The sequence below is a fragment of the Eptesicus fuscus genome, chromosome 5 (assembly GCF_027574615.1).
Source record: "Eptesicus fuscus isolate TK198812 chromosome 5, DD_ASM_mEF_20220401, whole genome shotgun sequence".
Taxonomy (NCBI): Eukaryota; Metazoa; Chordata; class Mammalia; order Chiroptera; family Vespertilionidae; genus Eptesicus; species Eptesicus fuscus.
Genome location: NC_072477.1, coordinates 74,937,679 through 74,952,982, shown reverse-complemented (window position 1 = coordinate 74,952,982; position 15,304 = coordinate 74,937,679). Strand labels below are relative to the sequence as shown.

Below are 15,304 nucleotides of genomic sequence, written 5' to 3'. Positions count from 1 at the left end.
TTCTCTAAGGAGATCCGTGTGGAGGTCCTGCCTTTGGAGCTGGCGGTACCGCATCCCTGACCCAGGCACAGCCTGAGAGGCCCTGCATGGCCTGGAGCGACCCTGGAGATCTGCTTTGGAGACACGGTGTCAGCAAAGGCGTGGCTGGCTTGGACAGCAGGACTCGCGACAGCACGATGCGGGACACCTGTCCTGCCTACGGAAGCCCGAAGGGACACGGGCTGCTGATCCCAGAGTCTTGGAAGCCAGACAATTTCATCTCCAACACAGGTCATCCGCTTCCCATCAGTTCAATGCCCCTCTGGTTTGCTAACAGTTTGGAACAGGCCCGGAACAGAACTTTTTGCAGTAGACCCCAAAGGGGGAAAAGCAAATTTTGAAAGATTGGACTGGCCCAGGATTTGAACCTGAGACTGTTGGAGAATGGGGATTTTTGAGCACTACTGAGGCCGTGGACTATGCCCCAGATAGAGATGTCAGTGCTGACACTAGGCCAAGCCTTGAGCTAGGGTCTCATGGCCCCTTCCCAGCACGTAGCCTTCTTTCATAGAACACTGTCAGCTTCTGGAGAACAGGATGACCCTGTGAATAACATGGTCGTCAATGGCATGATCCTGACGTTGCTTGGGAAAAACTGTTTAGTCTTGGGTTACTTGTTCTGCAAAAACCGGATGTGGTTAATGTGCTTAAAAGCGGTCCTACACAAAGGGTCACTGCTGCTCTCTGGTCTCCCTGCGTGGAGAATGGCAGAGCAGTCGCCGGGTCGTCCGGCCGCCCGGCTAATAAAGGCTCCCTAAATTTTAATTTGGTCTGGACTCCAGTGGTCATTCACTCGCATCCGCTCCACAACATTTGGAGGCCCTAGCGAGATCACCAGCCTTTGCCTGGTCCTGTGACCAGAGCCCACCGGGGTCCCTGGACTCTCCAACCCAGGGGGAGATCTCTGAGAGATGTTCCTCAGCCCCGGGACTGGTAGAGGTCGGAAACCCCGTCTGCTAAATTTCCTGATTGACTCTGATTAGAGCCACCTGGATCTGGTTCCTACCGGTAAGAAACTTATTTCTGGTTCTGTTCTGTAGGTGCCCATCTGGGGTCTCTGGAAGGCTGGACGCAGCAGTACTACCGAGACCAGATCCCGGTGCACGACGGTGCCCGGCGATCCTGTTGGTTGTCTTTGTTATTCTGTGTTATTGTGGTCTTAATTGTCTTTATCATTAGAATAGGTCAGTCTGCTTCTGTCTGTACTCCCCTGCAATGTTTTTTGAAAAATTTTCAGGAATTCAAGCGACGAGCAGATGACTACGGAGCTTCCGTTAATGCTTTTGATTTACAGAAATTTTGTGAGCGGGAATGGCCAACTTTCCCATATCCCAGTGAGTGGAAGGGGGAGCTTGATCACCTCCCCTAGGTCAAAAACTCAGACTGTCTGGTGTATAAATGTAAGTGTGAGAGTATTTGTTATCTCTTTCTGTTGTTTAATTTGTTTAAAGATAGGGTGGACCTGCTATGATGGAATGCAAAAGTCTTTAGCAGCTGCTGAGACACCCTTTTCTCAGAGTCTTTTGTTCTCCGTCAGAGAGGGAATCAGCCCACTTAGCTAATAAAAATTTCTGTCTATGTTTGTGTAAGTAAGGGTTTGAATTTGCTCTGATTTGTAAATTTGCTGTATTAAATTGAAATTTTAAAGTCCTAGGATTAATTTAAAGTTATAAAATTTGTGAAGGTTGCCAATCCAGAGAAGCAAGAGGGAACTTGTTGGGTTGCAATTTCTCTGGCGCAGGTGTAGAAAGGGTAGAGGCGGTAGAATTCACTCTCAGCCTGCTGAGATAGAGAAGCCCTAGGCTGGGGGACAGAGAATGTTTGGAGATATCAGAAGTGGTGAAGGTTGAGATCCTCTGGGACCTTGGAGTAAAGAAGGAAAATCTGGGAGGGAGAACAGCAGTTTCTTAAGTGTAAAAAGCCTGGTTATACAGGATCTCAGAAAGCTTGCCTTATTTCCCCTGCTAAGGACAGAGTAAATGGTTAATGCAGAAAAGGGGGAGAAGAGGGAGAGATAGGTTTTTGTTAATTTTGCTGGGTACAACCAGCTCTGCTGGCGTCCTTGGTTTCTTGCTTATCTGAACTCTGCTGGCAAAACACAGTGGATCTTCCTCTGCCCATTTTCTCACTGTCCGAGCCTGGCAGGGTGGGGTTACTGGGTACTTCTTGGGCAGTGGTAGAATATTCAGCAAAGGAATTTTAAGATATAATATCTTTAAGGCTGACAATTAGTTTAAGTTATAAAAATATCTGTCTCTCAAAAGGAAATATTTTTACCTACTCTTGGTTTTATCACTGAAGGTCTAGTTATATTTTCTTTAAAAAGTACATTTAAAGTGTGGTCATAAATGTTAATCTAAGAAATTCTGACTGTCTAGTTTTTAGGAATCATTAAAGGATTAAGGTTTCAAAGAATAAGGAATACTCAGTAGAAGGGCTGAGGCATAGTTATGCATTTTTAAAGGACATAGAAAGAAGGTTTAAAGGCTAATTTAGAAGTGTCTGTTTCAATAGATGGTAGTATAGGTGTAAGAAGGAGAAGAAATATGTTATAAAGAAATCAAACAATACAGGCCAGTAAGCCAGGAAGAGTAAATAATTTGCATTCTGCCTCCCTAAACAGAGAGTAAATAGCTTATGCCAAAGTACTTAGGGAGGGACTGATAAAAGAAATCTAACAGTTACTGTTTTTTATAATTTAAAAAGTCCGTAAAAAGGACTGGCAAGGAAAATTCTATCTTAAAGCAGGTCAGTATATTTTCCTCCTATACAATTCCTCCGAAATTTGGCAATACTTAATAAATCATGGCAATACATTTCTTTGCATAAATACAATAAGACCGGTTTCCAATAGTAGTTTTATTAACCAGAAACTTTGACTGGAGTATCATGTTTTAAAGAGCCCTGCCTGAACTCTAAAGACTTGAAGCCAATAAGAGTGCCACGGAGAAAGCCTGGTATCCTGCTTGGTAGCCCTGAAAATAGCTGGTGCTGGAGCATCAGGCCCATGCCCTACCATCACTGGCGGTTGGTCAGAGTAGAAGGGGAGCAATAAGGGCGCCTCTGCGTCCCTGCGGGACCCCCATGCACTCTGAGCCGCGATGAGTAGGAGGGCTACTGAGATGGGCCTTAAAACCTAGGGCATGGGCCCGGGTAGAGCCACTATAGGTGAGGATTCACCTAACTCAGCAGGTACTACAGGCAGGCCTGACTGCAGCTGGATGGCTTGGCTTCCTGGCCCTATGAGGCACATTAAGATTCAATCATGAAATTCCAGCAAAGGTAGTCAGTTACCATTCTTGTTATGTTTATGCAAACAATCAGGCCAAATTAAATACAATAGATAAATTAATCTTGATTTGGCTCTTTTGATAAACATGGGGGTAATTTTGAGGAGAAAAATTCTATTTCAATAGAAGTTATTAAAACTGAAGGGTTTTCTTTCCCTTCCACCAGACCATTTGTTACAGTTTGTCTCCGCCGGGTCACAAGCCCACCTCCTTCTGTGCCCAGGCCTCATTGTCCCTCTGACAGACAGCAAGGATCTCTTGGCTCTGAGAGAAACTTCTGACCCGCCTCAGCAGGAAGTAGCTAGAAGAGCCTAACAACGTCCATTTTCCCTAAAAGAATTCAGAGCCAGGATCCTTGAGGTAATATATTAGGCAGTTAGACAGATATGAGCAGAGCAAGGACAATGGGCCAACTACCAGATGTAATTAAGTCTTTCCATCTCTACCTATGTGAGACAAGGGGACTCCCCAGAAGCAAGAGGGAACGAGGTTGCAGATGAAGCAGCCCAGGAGGCTGCCCTAAAACCAGTGGGGCCTCTACAGATTCTAGTGACTCTTCCAAACCCTGACCTACCCACTTCACCAGCTTACATGAAAACCCAATCTAGAAAAGCTGAAATCCATAACCAATCTTTACTCAAGTTCTTACAGGCTTTACAGTCTACCCAGAAATCAGTCCAGAAGCATCTCTGATCCGGTCCATCCTTCCACCCTGGTGACTCTGTTTGGGTAAAGAAAATTGCCACACAAGGACTGACTCCTACCTGGAAAGGACACCCCCACAGCAGTCAAGGTCGATGGGATCCCGACATGGCTTCATCACACTCAGCTCAAGATATCAAGCTTATAGTCCTCATGGGTCAATATAACTCCCTCGCCAACAATGACCCAAAAGAGTCAATGATTTGACTCATGTACATAAAACCAGTGGGGAATGTTGGAGAGTGGGGATTTTTGAGCACTACTGAGGCCGTGGACTATGCCCCAGATAGAGATGTCAGTGCTGACACTAGGCCAAGCCTTGAGCTAGGGTCTCATGGCCCCTTCCCAGCACGTAGCCTTCTTTCATAGAACACTGTCAGCTTTCTGGAGAACAGGATGACCCTGTGAATAACATGGTCGTCATTGGCATGATCCTGACGTTGCTTGGGAAAAACTGTTTTGTCTTGGGTTACTTGTTCTGCAAAAACCGGATGTGGTTTATGTGCTTAAAAGTGGTCCTACACAAAGGGTCACTGCTGCTCTCTGGTCTCCCTGCGTGGAGAATGGCAGAGCAGTCACCGGGTCGTCCGGCCGCCCGGCTAGTAAAGGCTCCCTAAATTTTAATTTGGTCTGGACTCCAGTGGTCATTCACTCGCATCCGCTCCACAACAAGACCTCTCGCACCCAAAGCAAGAATCATACCCTGAGTCCAAGAGCCCAGATGAGCACTTGCTCACACTTAAGATCCCTATGGACCCCTCTGTAGGTATTGATCCCAAGGTTCCCAGTAAACTTCCTGAATGCAAATCTTTATCTCAGTGACTCTTTGCCAAGGAACCTGACTTATGACACAAGAATACAAATGCACATGTGATGTTTTATTGTTTTCTCACATGAGGAAAGGTTTCATTACTTTTTAGAGAGAGAGGAAGGAAGAGAGAGAGAGAGAGAGAGAGAGAGAGAGAGAGAGAGAGAGAGATTGTGAGAGGGATGTCTGACTGCCCATTTAGGCCCAATCCCAGTAGGATTGGGCCTAAATGGGCAGTCAGACATCCCTCGAGTGGTCCCAGATAGGAGAGGGTGCAGGCTGGGCTGAGGTGCACTGGTCCTCTAGTTTGTGTTAATAAAAAGCAAGTGATCCAGAGACAAGGAGAACCTAGTTTCTTAAGCCAGGATCCTCTGACCCCCAATGCCTCTCAAAATTATCTTTCATCTCTGGATTCTTACTTCAGCAAGAATCCTACTGGGATCGGGTCTAAATGGGCAGTTGGACATCTCTCTCACAATCCAGGACTACTGGCTCCTAACTGCTTGCCTGCCTGCCTTCCTGATTTTCCCTAACCCCTTCTGCCTGCCACCCTGATCACCCCCTAACCACTCCCCTGCCAGCCTGATTGATGCCTAACTGCTCCCCTGCCGGCCTGATTGCCCCTAACTGCCCTCCCCTGCAGGCCTGGTCATCCCTAACTGCCCTTCCCTGAAGGCCTGGTCACCCCTAACTGCCCTCTCCTGTAGGCCTGGGTCCCTCCCAACTGCCTTTCTCTGCAGGTTTGGTCACCCCCAACTGCCCTCCCTTGCAGGCCTGGTCCCCCCCAACTGTGTCCACATGGGAGCATCTTGTGTCCACATGGGAGCATCCATCTTTGACCACATGGGGGCAGCCACCTTGTGTGTTGGAGTGATGTTATTCTTGTATTAGATAGGATAGAGGCCTGTTGCACTGGTGGCAGCTGGCTAGTTTGCCCTGAAGGGTGTCTCAGATCAGGGCTGGGGTTCGCTTGGGGCATGGGACAGCCTGGGCGAGGGGCCTGTGGTGGTTTCCAGGCCAGCCACGCCCCCCAGCAACCCAAGCGAAGGTCCTGGTATCTGGGATTTATTTATCTTCTATAATTGAAACTTTGTAGCCTTGACTGCAGGCCAGGACTGGCCAGGGCGGGATCTTGGCTTCCTCCATTGCCAGGGGCAACCCAAGCCTCTGGCTCTCTCCAGCTCCATGGCTGCCGCCATTTTTGTTGGGATTTATTTATCTTCTATAATTGAAACTTTGTAGCCTTGAGCAGAGGCCAGGTTGGCCAGGGCAGGTGGAAAGCTTGGCTTCCTCCATCACCAGGGACAACCCAAGCCTCCTGCATTATCCAGCTCTGTGGCCACCGCCATATTTGTTGGGTTAATTTGCATAGTCACTCCTGATTGGCTGGTGGGCATGATTTGTGGGCATACTGGAGGTACGGTCAATTTGCATGTTTCTCTTTTATTAGATAGGATTGTCCTAAGGCAAGGTGGAACTATACACTTCAAAGGGTAGGGTTTCATTTACAGAGTCCATTGTCAGAATGGGGAATAGCCTACGGCTGTTCAGGTGTTTGGTTGTAGGAGGCAGTAACATGTATGTTAAGATGCCCTGAGCTGTCTGGCAGCAAACAATAACCCTATTCAGGTTTTGGGGAAATGCCTTTAGCCATTCCAACAGGTGATAACATGTGTGACTCAGCCCTTGTTGAGTCCCCAAGGACCATCAACCTTTTGCTGAAACTCCTGCAATTATGACATGCTGGAATTGGCTTCCGGCAATCCCAGATGCATTTTAAGAGAAAAAGCAGAATTGGAAGCAGTATATACATAGCATACAATATCCCATATGTTATAAAAACATATACATAGCATAGACAAAAGTGTGGAGAATTATGCACTAAAACATCAATGTTTTTATAGGTGATGAAAATACAAATAACATATTTGTATTTGTTTATTAGGTATTTTATTATTTTGTGCCTTTTCAATATTATCACCCACTTGGTAACTTAGAGAAATATATACTGGAGCTTTCTTATAAATCATTACTTACTATTGACATATTCCCAAAATTAATTAATGAGAGTATCTAGTTCTATGAACTCTATTCCTAGATTTACCTCTAATTTTGGGTCTCTGATAAGACTGTATTCTTGAAATTTTCATTTACCCAACGAATTGATGATGGAACCACAGATAGGCTGACATTGTTTTTTCTTACTATAGAAATCAACATGTAATAAATTAGTGTATTAAATTGCAATACTTATTTTTTGTGCAACTCAGCTATACAATAACAGCTTTAAACGTCAATTCTGAAGACATAATTTCTTTAAATAAAAGATCAGAATTTGTGCCTTTTAAAAAACATTAATATATACAAAATCCATATTGCTATAAAATTTATTTTTTTGCTGGTATTTGACAGGAATTCAGGAGGGTGGGAGTCAGGGTAAATAAGAATGTTTCTCTCACTTTCTGCATTTCTGTGTGAATGAATTTTTTTTTTTATTTAAACTGAAGGCAATTATTGGTGAGTACTACAACAAAAGCAACTTTGCAACTTTGAAACACATAAAGGTCTTCTGGAAATAGATGTTATATTGAGATCCAATCTTTCATTTGGGAAGTATTGAGAGGAAGATCTTTAGAAACAGAAAACACTGAAAAATTGTTTTAACTGAGTGCAATCTTAGAAATCATCTTTCTTCACGCTTTCATTTCTCAGAAAACAATTCTAAGGCTCAGAGAAGTCACTTGGTTTGGCCACAGTCACTGCATGACCTGCTGACAGAAGCCTTGTGTCCCAGCTGGTGGAGGGGGCTGGGTGTCCTGCACCAACACTTATGCTCACATACGTGCTTGTTGACAGTGGAATACTTTCTTCTGCACATGTGACACAACCATAGTACTGCTGAGGTCTGCTTTTCTAGATCCTCTGTGAGAGATAAACTGGAAAAAAGGGGGGAAAAGTAGAGTTGAGTTTAGGGCAATACCATAAATATCAGAGAGGGATGTCCCTCATCCCAGCCTGCACCCTCTCTAATCTGGGACCCCTCAAGGGATGTCCGACTGCCCGTTTAGGATCGGGCCTAAACAGGCAGTCGGACATCCCATTCACAATCCAGGACTGCTTGCCTGCCTGCCTGCCCTATTGCCCCTAACTGCTTCTGCCTGCTGGCCTGATCACCCCCTAACCATTTCCCTGCCAGGCTGATTGATGCATACCTGCTCTTCTGCCAGCCTGGTCACCCTTAACTGACCTCCCCTGCTGGTCTGGTCACCCCCAACTGCTCTCCCCTGCTGGCCCAGTCACCCCTAACTGCTCTCTCTTGCCAACCTGGTCACAGCTAACTGCCCTCCCCTGCCAGCCTGGTTGCCACCAATTGCCTTCCCCTGCCGACCCGGTCCCCCCAAACTTCCCTCCCTTGCCAACCTGGTTGCCCCTAACTCTCCTTCCCTGCTGGCCTTGTCACCCCTAACTGCCCTCCTCTGCAGGCCTGGTTCCCACCAACTTCCCTTTCCTGCAGGCCTGGTACCCCCAACTGCCATCCCCTGCAGGCCTGGTTCCTCCCAATTGCCCTTCCCTGCAGGCCTGAGTCCCCTACAACTGTCCTCAACTGCAAGCCTGGTCACCTCCAACTGCCCTCCCCTGCAGGCCTGATCGCCCCCAACTGCTCTTCCTTGCTGGACTGGTCCCTTACAACTGCCCTCCCCTGCTGGCCATCTTGTGGTGGCCATCTTGTGTCCACATGGGGGCAGTCATCTTTAACCACATGTGTGCGGCCATCTTGTGTGTTGGAGTGATGATCAATTTGCATATTACCTTTTTATTATATTGGATTTGCAGAAATATGAACAAGTTTTAAGTATAAAACTCAATAAAATAATCCAAAGTTAACATATCTTTGTTCACTACTATCTAAGTTAAGAAACTGAATTTTGAAAAAAACAAAGATGGAGACCGGCAAGAAGGTAAGAAGGGAGAGTGTATGAGAGTGAGGGAGCAATAGAGGAGTGTGTGAACGTGTATGTGTGTGAGTGTGTGTGTGTGTGTGTGTGTGTGTGTGTGTGTGAAATAGGGACAGTTAGATCCTGCAGGTCTTCTAAGGGGCCACTAATCTGGGCAGTCTTAGATGGCAAAACCCTGCTGCCACCACAAACACTCCAGGGAGGACACTGGCACCACAAAGACCACGCCATCTTGAAGACCAGAACTGCTTGAGACTAGGATCCTAGCCTCACCACCATGCAGTCTGGTCTCAGTAGAAAACTGGGACCCTACAGCCACTCTGGTAAAAGACCTACGACCATAGCTGCAGACCTAGGGACACCAAGACTCCAGGCACCGCAGCCACAGATTTCTGTGAGTCACAACGCCAAACCCCTACCCTACCACCCCCGTGGCAGTGGCATAGGAGCTACCAGTCCCTGGCCACACAATAAGGATTTCTGCACACACACAGCTGCAGCAGCTCTACCTGACTATGAGCCTTGATGTCGGACACGGGAAGTTTGCTTCCCATGCCCAGGCTCCATGCCCAGGCAAGGAGACTGTACTGAATTTGAGCCTAGGTGCGCATCCTTGGGGAGATTGTTTAATGCGACCAGATCCCATGCCCATGCAGGGCAGCGAGACAGCACTGAATTAGAGCCTGGATGTGCGAACTCGGGGAATTTGTTTCCCGCAACTAGGCTCCATGCCCAGGCAGGGAGGCTGTGCTGAATTTGAGCATAGGTGCGTGACCTTGGGGAGATTGTTTTCTGGGACCAGACCTTGCACCCTAGCAGAGAGGCTGCACTGAATTTGAACCTGGAGGTGCGAACCCGGGGAGTTTGTTTCCCTCACCCAGCCTCCGTGCCCAGGCAGGGAGACAGTGCTGAATTTGAGCCTGGGGGTGCAAACCCAGGGAGTTTGTTTCCCATGACCAGATCCTGCACCCAACCAGGGAGATTGCCCTGAATTTGAACCTGAACATGCAAACTCAGGGAGTTTGTTCCCCACGACCAGACCCCATGCCCACACAGGAGGGCAGTGCTGAATTTGAACTTGGGTGCATGGACACGGAGAGTTTGTTTTCCACAGTGCACACCCACGTGACCAGACCCCACACCCACACTGACCAGCAGTGCCACCTGACTTTAATTCAGGGCAAGCACACATAGAAGGCTATTTTCCTCAGGGCAGGAGTGGACCTCCTGCCAACACAGTGCGACTGTGCAACCCGGTTTCCCAAGCAGATCAGGACCCTGAATCTCCACACAAGAGGCAGGAATGAGCACCAGTGACTAGAATATGTTCCTCATTGCATGTGCCTGGGATCCCTGATACCCAGTACATTCACTTTAAGAGCCCGCCACTCCAATTTTTGGTGCATGCACACACAGGGACCCTGATTCTCAGTGCAAGGCCACAGCAAGCAACAGAGAATCTGACACTCAATTCTTGGTGCAGACACAGAGAGCCTCTGACTCCTGACACGCACTAGGGGGCTTTGATTTTTGGCACACACCAGCGGGTTTTCTATTTCAATGTGGAGCAGGCAGGGTCCCTGATTCTAGGTGTGCACAGGAGGCCACACTAAGCACCTGTGACTCTGACCCAGGGTGAGCGTGCCTCCCACCAACCCATCACAGCCAAATGTCTTGGTGTCAGAACTCTTCAGTGACACTTGGAGGGTGCAAAACTCCCACTGCATATGGCCCAGGCCCCTGCAACTCGACATTTGAACCTTCTGGTGATAGTCAGAATGGGGTGACAATGAAACAATCCCCAGAGGAATGAAAAAGAGGAATCGCCAAGAAAGGAAATAAGTGAAATAGAAGCATGCAACATGACAGAAAAAGAATTCAGAGTAATGGTAATACACTTCATGAACTGGATGGATGAAAAAAATCAACACGCTATGCAAAAATCAGGAAGAAATGAAACATGATATGACTAAAGTCAAAAATACCATGGAAGGCTTCAACAGTAGACTAGAAGAAGCAGAGGACCGAATTAGTGAGTTAGAAGATAAAGTACAGAAACAAGCCTAATCTGAACAGCAACTAGAGAAAAAAATTAAAAAGCAGGAGGACAGCCTAAGGGAGCTTTGGGACAATGCAAAACAAAATAACTGAATTTGAACTTGGGTGCATGGGGCTGCCAGAAGGACAAGAAGAGCAGCAAGGATTAGAAAATTTATTTGAAGAAATAATGACAGAAAACTTCCCTGATATGGGGAAGAAAAAAGTTACACAAGTACAGAGATTCCCAAGTAAATGAATCCCAAAAGACCCACACCAACAAATGTCATAATTGCAATGGCAAATGTTCACAACAAAGAGAGAATCTTAAAGACTGCAAGAGAGAAACAGAGAGTTACCTACAAAGGATCCCCCATCAGATTATCAAATGATTTCTCAACAGAAACACATCAAGATAGAAGGGAATAGAAAGAGATATACAAGGTGATGCAAAGCAATGGATTGAATCCAAGAATACTCTATCCAGCAAGACTATCAATCAAAATTGAAGGGGAAATCAGGAGTTTCACAAACAAACAAACAAAAAGGCTAAGGGAGTTTATTGTTTTAACTGAGTGCAATCTTAGAAATCATCTTTCTTCACGCTTTCATTTCTCAGAAAACAATTCTAAGGCTCAGAGAAGTCACTTGGTTTGGCCACAGTCACTGCATGACCTGCTGACAGAGGCCTTGTGTCCCAGCTGGTGGAGGGAGCTGGGTGTCCTGCACCAACACTTATGCTCACACACGTGCTTGCTGACAGTGGGATACTCTCTCCTGCACATGTGACACAACCATAGCACTGCTGAGGTCTGCTTTTCTATTTCCTCTGTGAGAGATAAACTGGGGAAAAGGGGAGGAAAGTAGAGTTGAGTTTGGCGCAGTGCCAAGAATAGCAGAGAGGGATTAATGATTAACTTTTCCGGAGAAGTGAGACTCATATTCAGAGAGAGAAAATCCTGCCAGATCAGATTGCAATGAAAGTAGTCATCAGGACTGTTTAATTCACATCTGAAAGCAGGTCAGCCAGTAGGTCAGAAGGTTGGACTTAATGAGTCAATAAAAGGCTCCACTTAATGAGATGTGAGACTTGTCCCCTGAACTGGATAAAGCTGAACTCTCTTCACTTGATATGCCTGCATGGACTTCCTCATCCACGTGGTTTGTTCTTGACAATATCTCCCAGCTTTGGGAAAAGAAGCACAATAGTACTCATTGTACCAGTCCTGGTGACTAACTCAAGGAGGAAAGCAGGAGATGGAAGATGTGAGACCCCAAAATTCTAAGCAAATGAGTGTTCTCAGGACTTTGCTTCCTTGATGGAGCCAGCATGTGAGGCTTCTTAAAGAGAGGGAGAGATACTGCTTGGAGTGGATATTCTCCTGGGGACCTCTTCCTCCTAAGCTGGCTCCCCTCCCTCCAGCGTCCCTAGTAGAATCAACCAATGCCCCCAGAGCCTGGAGCTGGGAGCCCTGAGCCACTCATTCCCTCCCTGCCTCCCTCACCCCAGCTGCTGCAATGGAAGTACCCCTGAAAATACCTCAGTATGAGTCCCCAGCCCCCAGAACTCCACAGGTGGGGGCAGCAGCAAAGCTATCCTGCCTTCTCCCACCACACTTCACAGCAGGAAGGGCAGTGGGAGAACTCTTGGGGAAATCAGAACTAGAAGAAAAGATCAATTTCACTATTTATTGCAGTTCTTTGGATGCATATCCTGGTGTGCCCCACCCAGGGCACACCAGGCATCACAGTGTAGTGAGGACCCTGCCCTGGAAGTTGGTGACCTGAGGCTGGTTTCTGTTTCTGCTGCCAAGATGCTGTCTGACCTTGGGACTGCTGTGACCTTCAGACTCCTTGTATATATAACGGGAAAATGATGAAACATCCTTTCCATTGCTTGTGTCCTTCCATTCCTTGAGTTCAAAGTAACTATCTACATCTTTTACATATTGAAGTTTTTTGCTTGGTATTGAAGGTACTTCTATTTGGGCCTTCAGCTTTCTTTTCTGTGCCATCCTTCACCTCCTCCCAGTCACATGGGAGAACTTATTATTTTCAAAATAAACAGTACTGTACCATGAGCATCTACTTCTCTTTCTGGACTTTTTTTTTTTTTTAATCTGAATTGCCCTTACCGTATGCCTAATAAAAAACACCTATATATCTTTAAAAGTCCTCCCAAGGCGAACTTTGCTCTGAAATCTTCCCCTATTTCCCCCACTCCGCACTTTTCTCCCATTGCTTTCTGATAACCCCATCTTCATCTGTACCGAGCTCATATTAAGGTCTAGTTTGTATTACAACTCTAGGGGCTGCTTCTCTGGTGAGAATTTTCAGCACTTGGATCTAAAACAAAGTTCTTGAATTAGCTGCTTAGCTCTTCTCAGGACAAGACAAGGTCTGTGGCTCTGGTGGAGACTGCAGACTTCAGACTCCCAGCTCCCTCAGGTGTCCTGCTTTCCTCTCTTATCAGTTGTTTTCTTTTTTTCTTTCCTAACCTGAAAATATGTGTTTATTGATTTTTTAGAGAGGAAGCGAGATGAAGAGAGGGAAAGAGAGAAGCATTGATGTGAGAGATAAGCATCAATTGGTCATTTACCACCCAACCCACAACCCGACCAGGTATTGAACCCACAACATAGATATGTACTCTGTCCAGGCATTGAACCTGTAACCTTTTGTTGCAAGGGATGATGCTCTAACCAACTAAAAGACCAGGCCAGGGCTATCAGCTGTTTTCTTTCACTCAGAAATCCAGGTCAATAATTAATGCCACTGTGATAAGCTTTCAGAAGAGCTGGCACAAGTGGGTTACCCTAAAATAAAGAATGGAGGCACTGGTGCTCATCCTATAAGGGAAGGGCAGGGAGACTCTCCTAAAATGGGTAGAACCAAGGAGACCACTGAACTGCCTAGGCTGAAAGATAATTAGGTCTTCTCCCAAGTCTCTGTCTTTCCTCATACACTGTGAACAATATCTGACCTCCATTAAGAAGACTCAGGGTGGCACTCGGAGTGGGAAAGGACATAGGGAAGATGCACTCTGTCCTTGGGGCTGAGGAAAACTGATACTGTCGGGAGGCTTAGAATGAGAGGGAGGAGACTGGGGCCCTTCTCTGTGTGTTCCAGAGACCAGGCTGTTGACTGCACCTGGTGGGCTCACACACAGGTCAGAACCGCCCTCTGGAAAAGTGCAACCTGTACCTGGTTGGCCTCAAACAAGGGCTCAGGTGTTGGAACCCCTTTTTTCCTAGTTCACACTGTTGGATGGATGGAAGTGAAATGGGCTTGGAAAGAGAAATGAGAAGTCTTATAAAATGGGAATCATCAACAGGAATGGTAACCTGCACAGCCTTGAAAGTATTTTACCCTTTTGTCCTTGGCTCAAGGAGGATTTCAGAGATTAATTTCCAGGCATCTATGGGAGGGACAAAAATGTACTTCCTTTTACTTTCCCACCTGCACCTGGGATCAGGCCAGTCACTGATGTGGCTTCATAATGTCCCGTGGTCTTGGGAGCCTGCCTTGAACACTCCAGTTCATCCTTTCTCCTCCCTTTTGTGCTTCTTCATATGCATGTGAACAAACTTTGTCTAGTCTCTCCTGTTAATCTGGCTTTCTTCAATTAATTCACAGGCCCCCAACTAGGAACATAAATGGGTATGAAAAATTTTCCTCCCAACACCACTCAAGATGATAAGAGTACTATATAAGGACTATGAGACAAACAAAACATGGGTGGAGGATGAGGTGGTGGGTGAACTACAGAAACATGAAACTAAAAGCTTGTTATGCCATGGCTTCCTTAGCCCCACTGCTACTTCCAAACTCCTACACTTTAGCAAATAATGTTGACTTGACTAAAGATGTCTTGGCTATCACATGACGACACTTTGGAAATTTCATTTAAAAGAATTCTGTTCTTTCTACCATGGTCCCTTTCTTCTCTCCTCTACCTCTTTTCACCTCTCTCCAGGATTTCAAAATTGCCTGCTTTTTAAGCTCAGGTTTTTAGCAAAACCAAGGTCTGCCTATTACTTGACCCCACGCCCTGTAAAAAGCAATTCAGAGATCACCCAATGTTATTTAAACAGTTTCCTTTGCACAGAACCTCAGCACCACTCCCTATGACCATCACTGACCTACCATTTATAGAAGCTTTCTAAGCACTCTTGAAGAGCTTTGCACATCAGACCTTATTTCAGTGTAATAACAAATCTAAAAGGTACATATTATTATCCCCATTTTAGAGACCAGGAAACTGAAGAGCAGGGAAATGAATCAAGTTCTATAACTTGCCCAGCTCTTAAGTGCTAAACTACAATTTGGACGGAGACAGTCTCAATCCAGAGCATTGACAGCCCTCATCCTGAAGCCAGTTCCTCCCCAAATGTCCCTGGTGCTAGAGCTGTTGCCCCAGCACTGCAGTTCAGAGCCAGTGAGTCTGTCAGCTATTTTAGGAAAAATATATT

General features: G+C 46.3%; 1 long non-coding RNA gene across 1 annotated transcript; it reads left to right on the top strand.

Annotated features, from left to right (window-relative positions):
* Positions 1 to 613: 613 nt before the first annotated feature.
* LOC129149013 (uncharacterized) lies at positions 614 to 4,655 on the top strand. Its single transcript, XR_008556001.1, has 2 exons — positions 614 to 1,047; positions 3,972 to 4,655. It is a non-coding gene; the product is annotated as an uncharacterized LOC129149013 (long non-coding RNA).
* Positions 4,656 to 15,304: the final 10,649 nt, after the last annotated feature.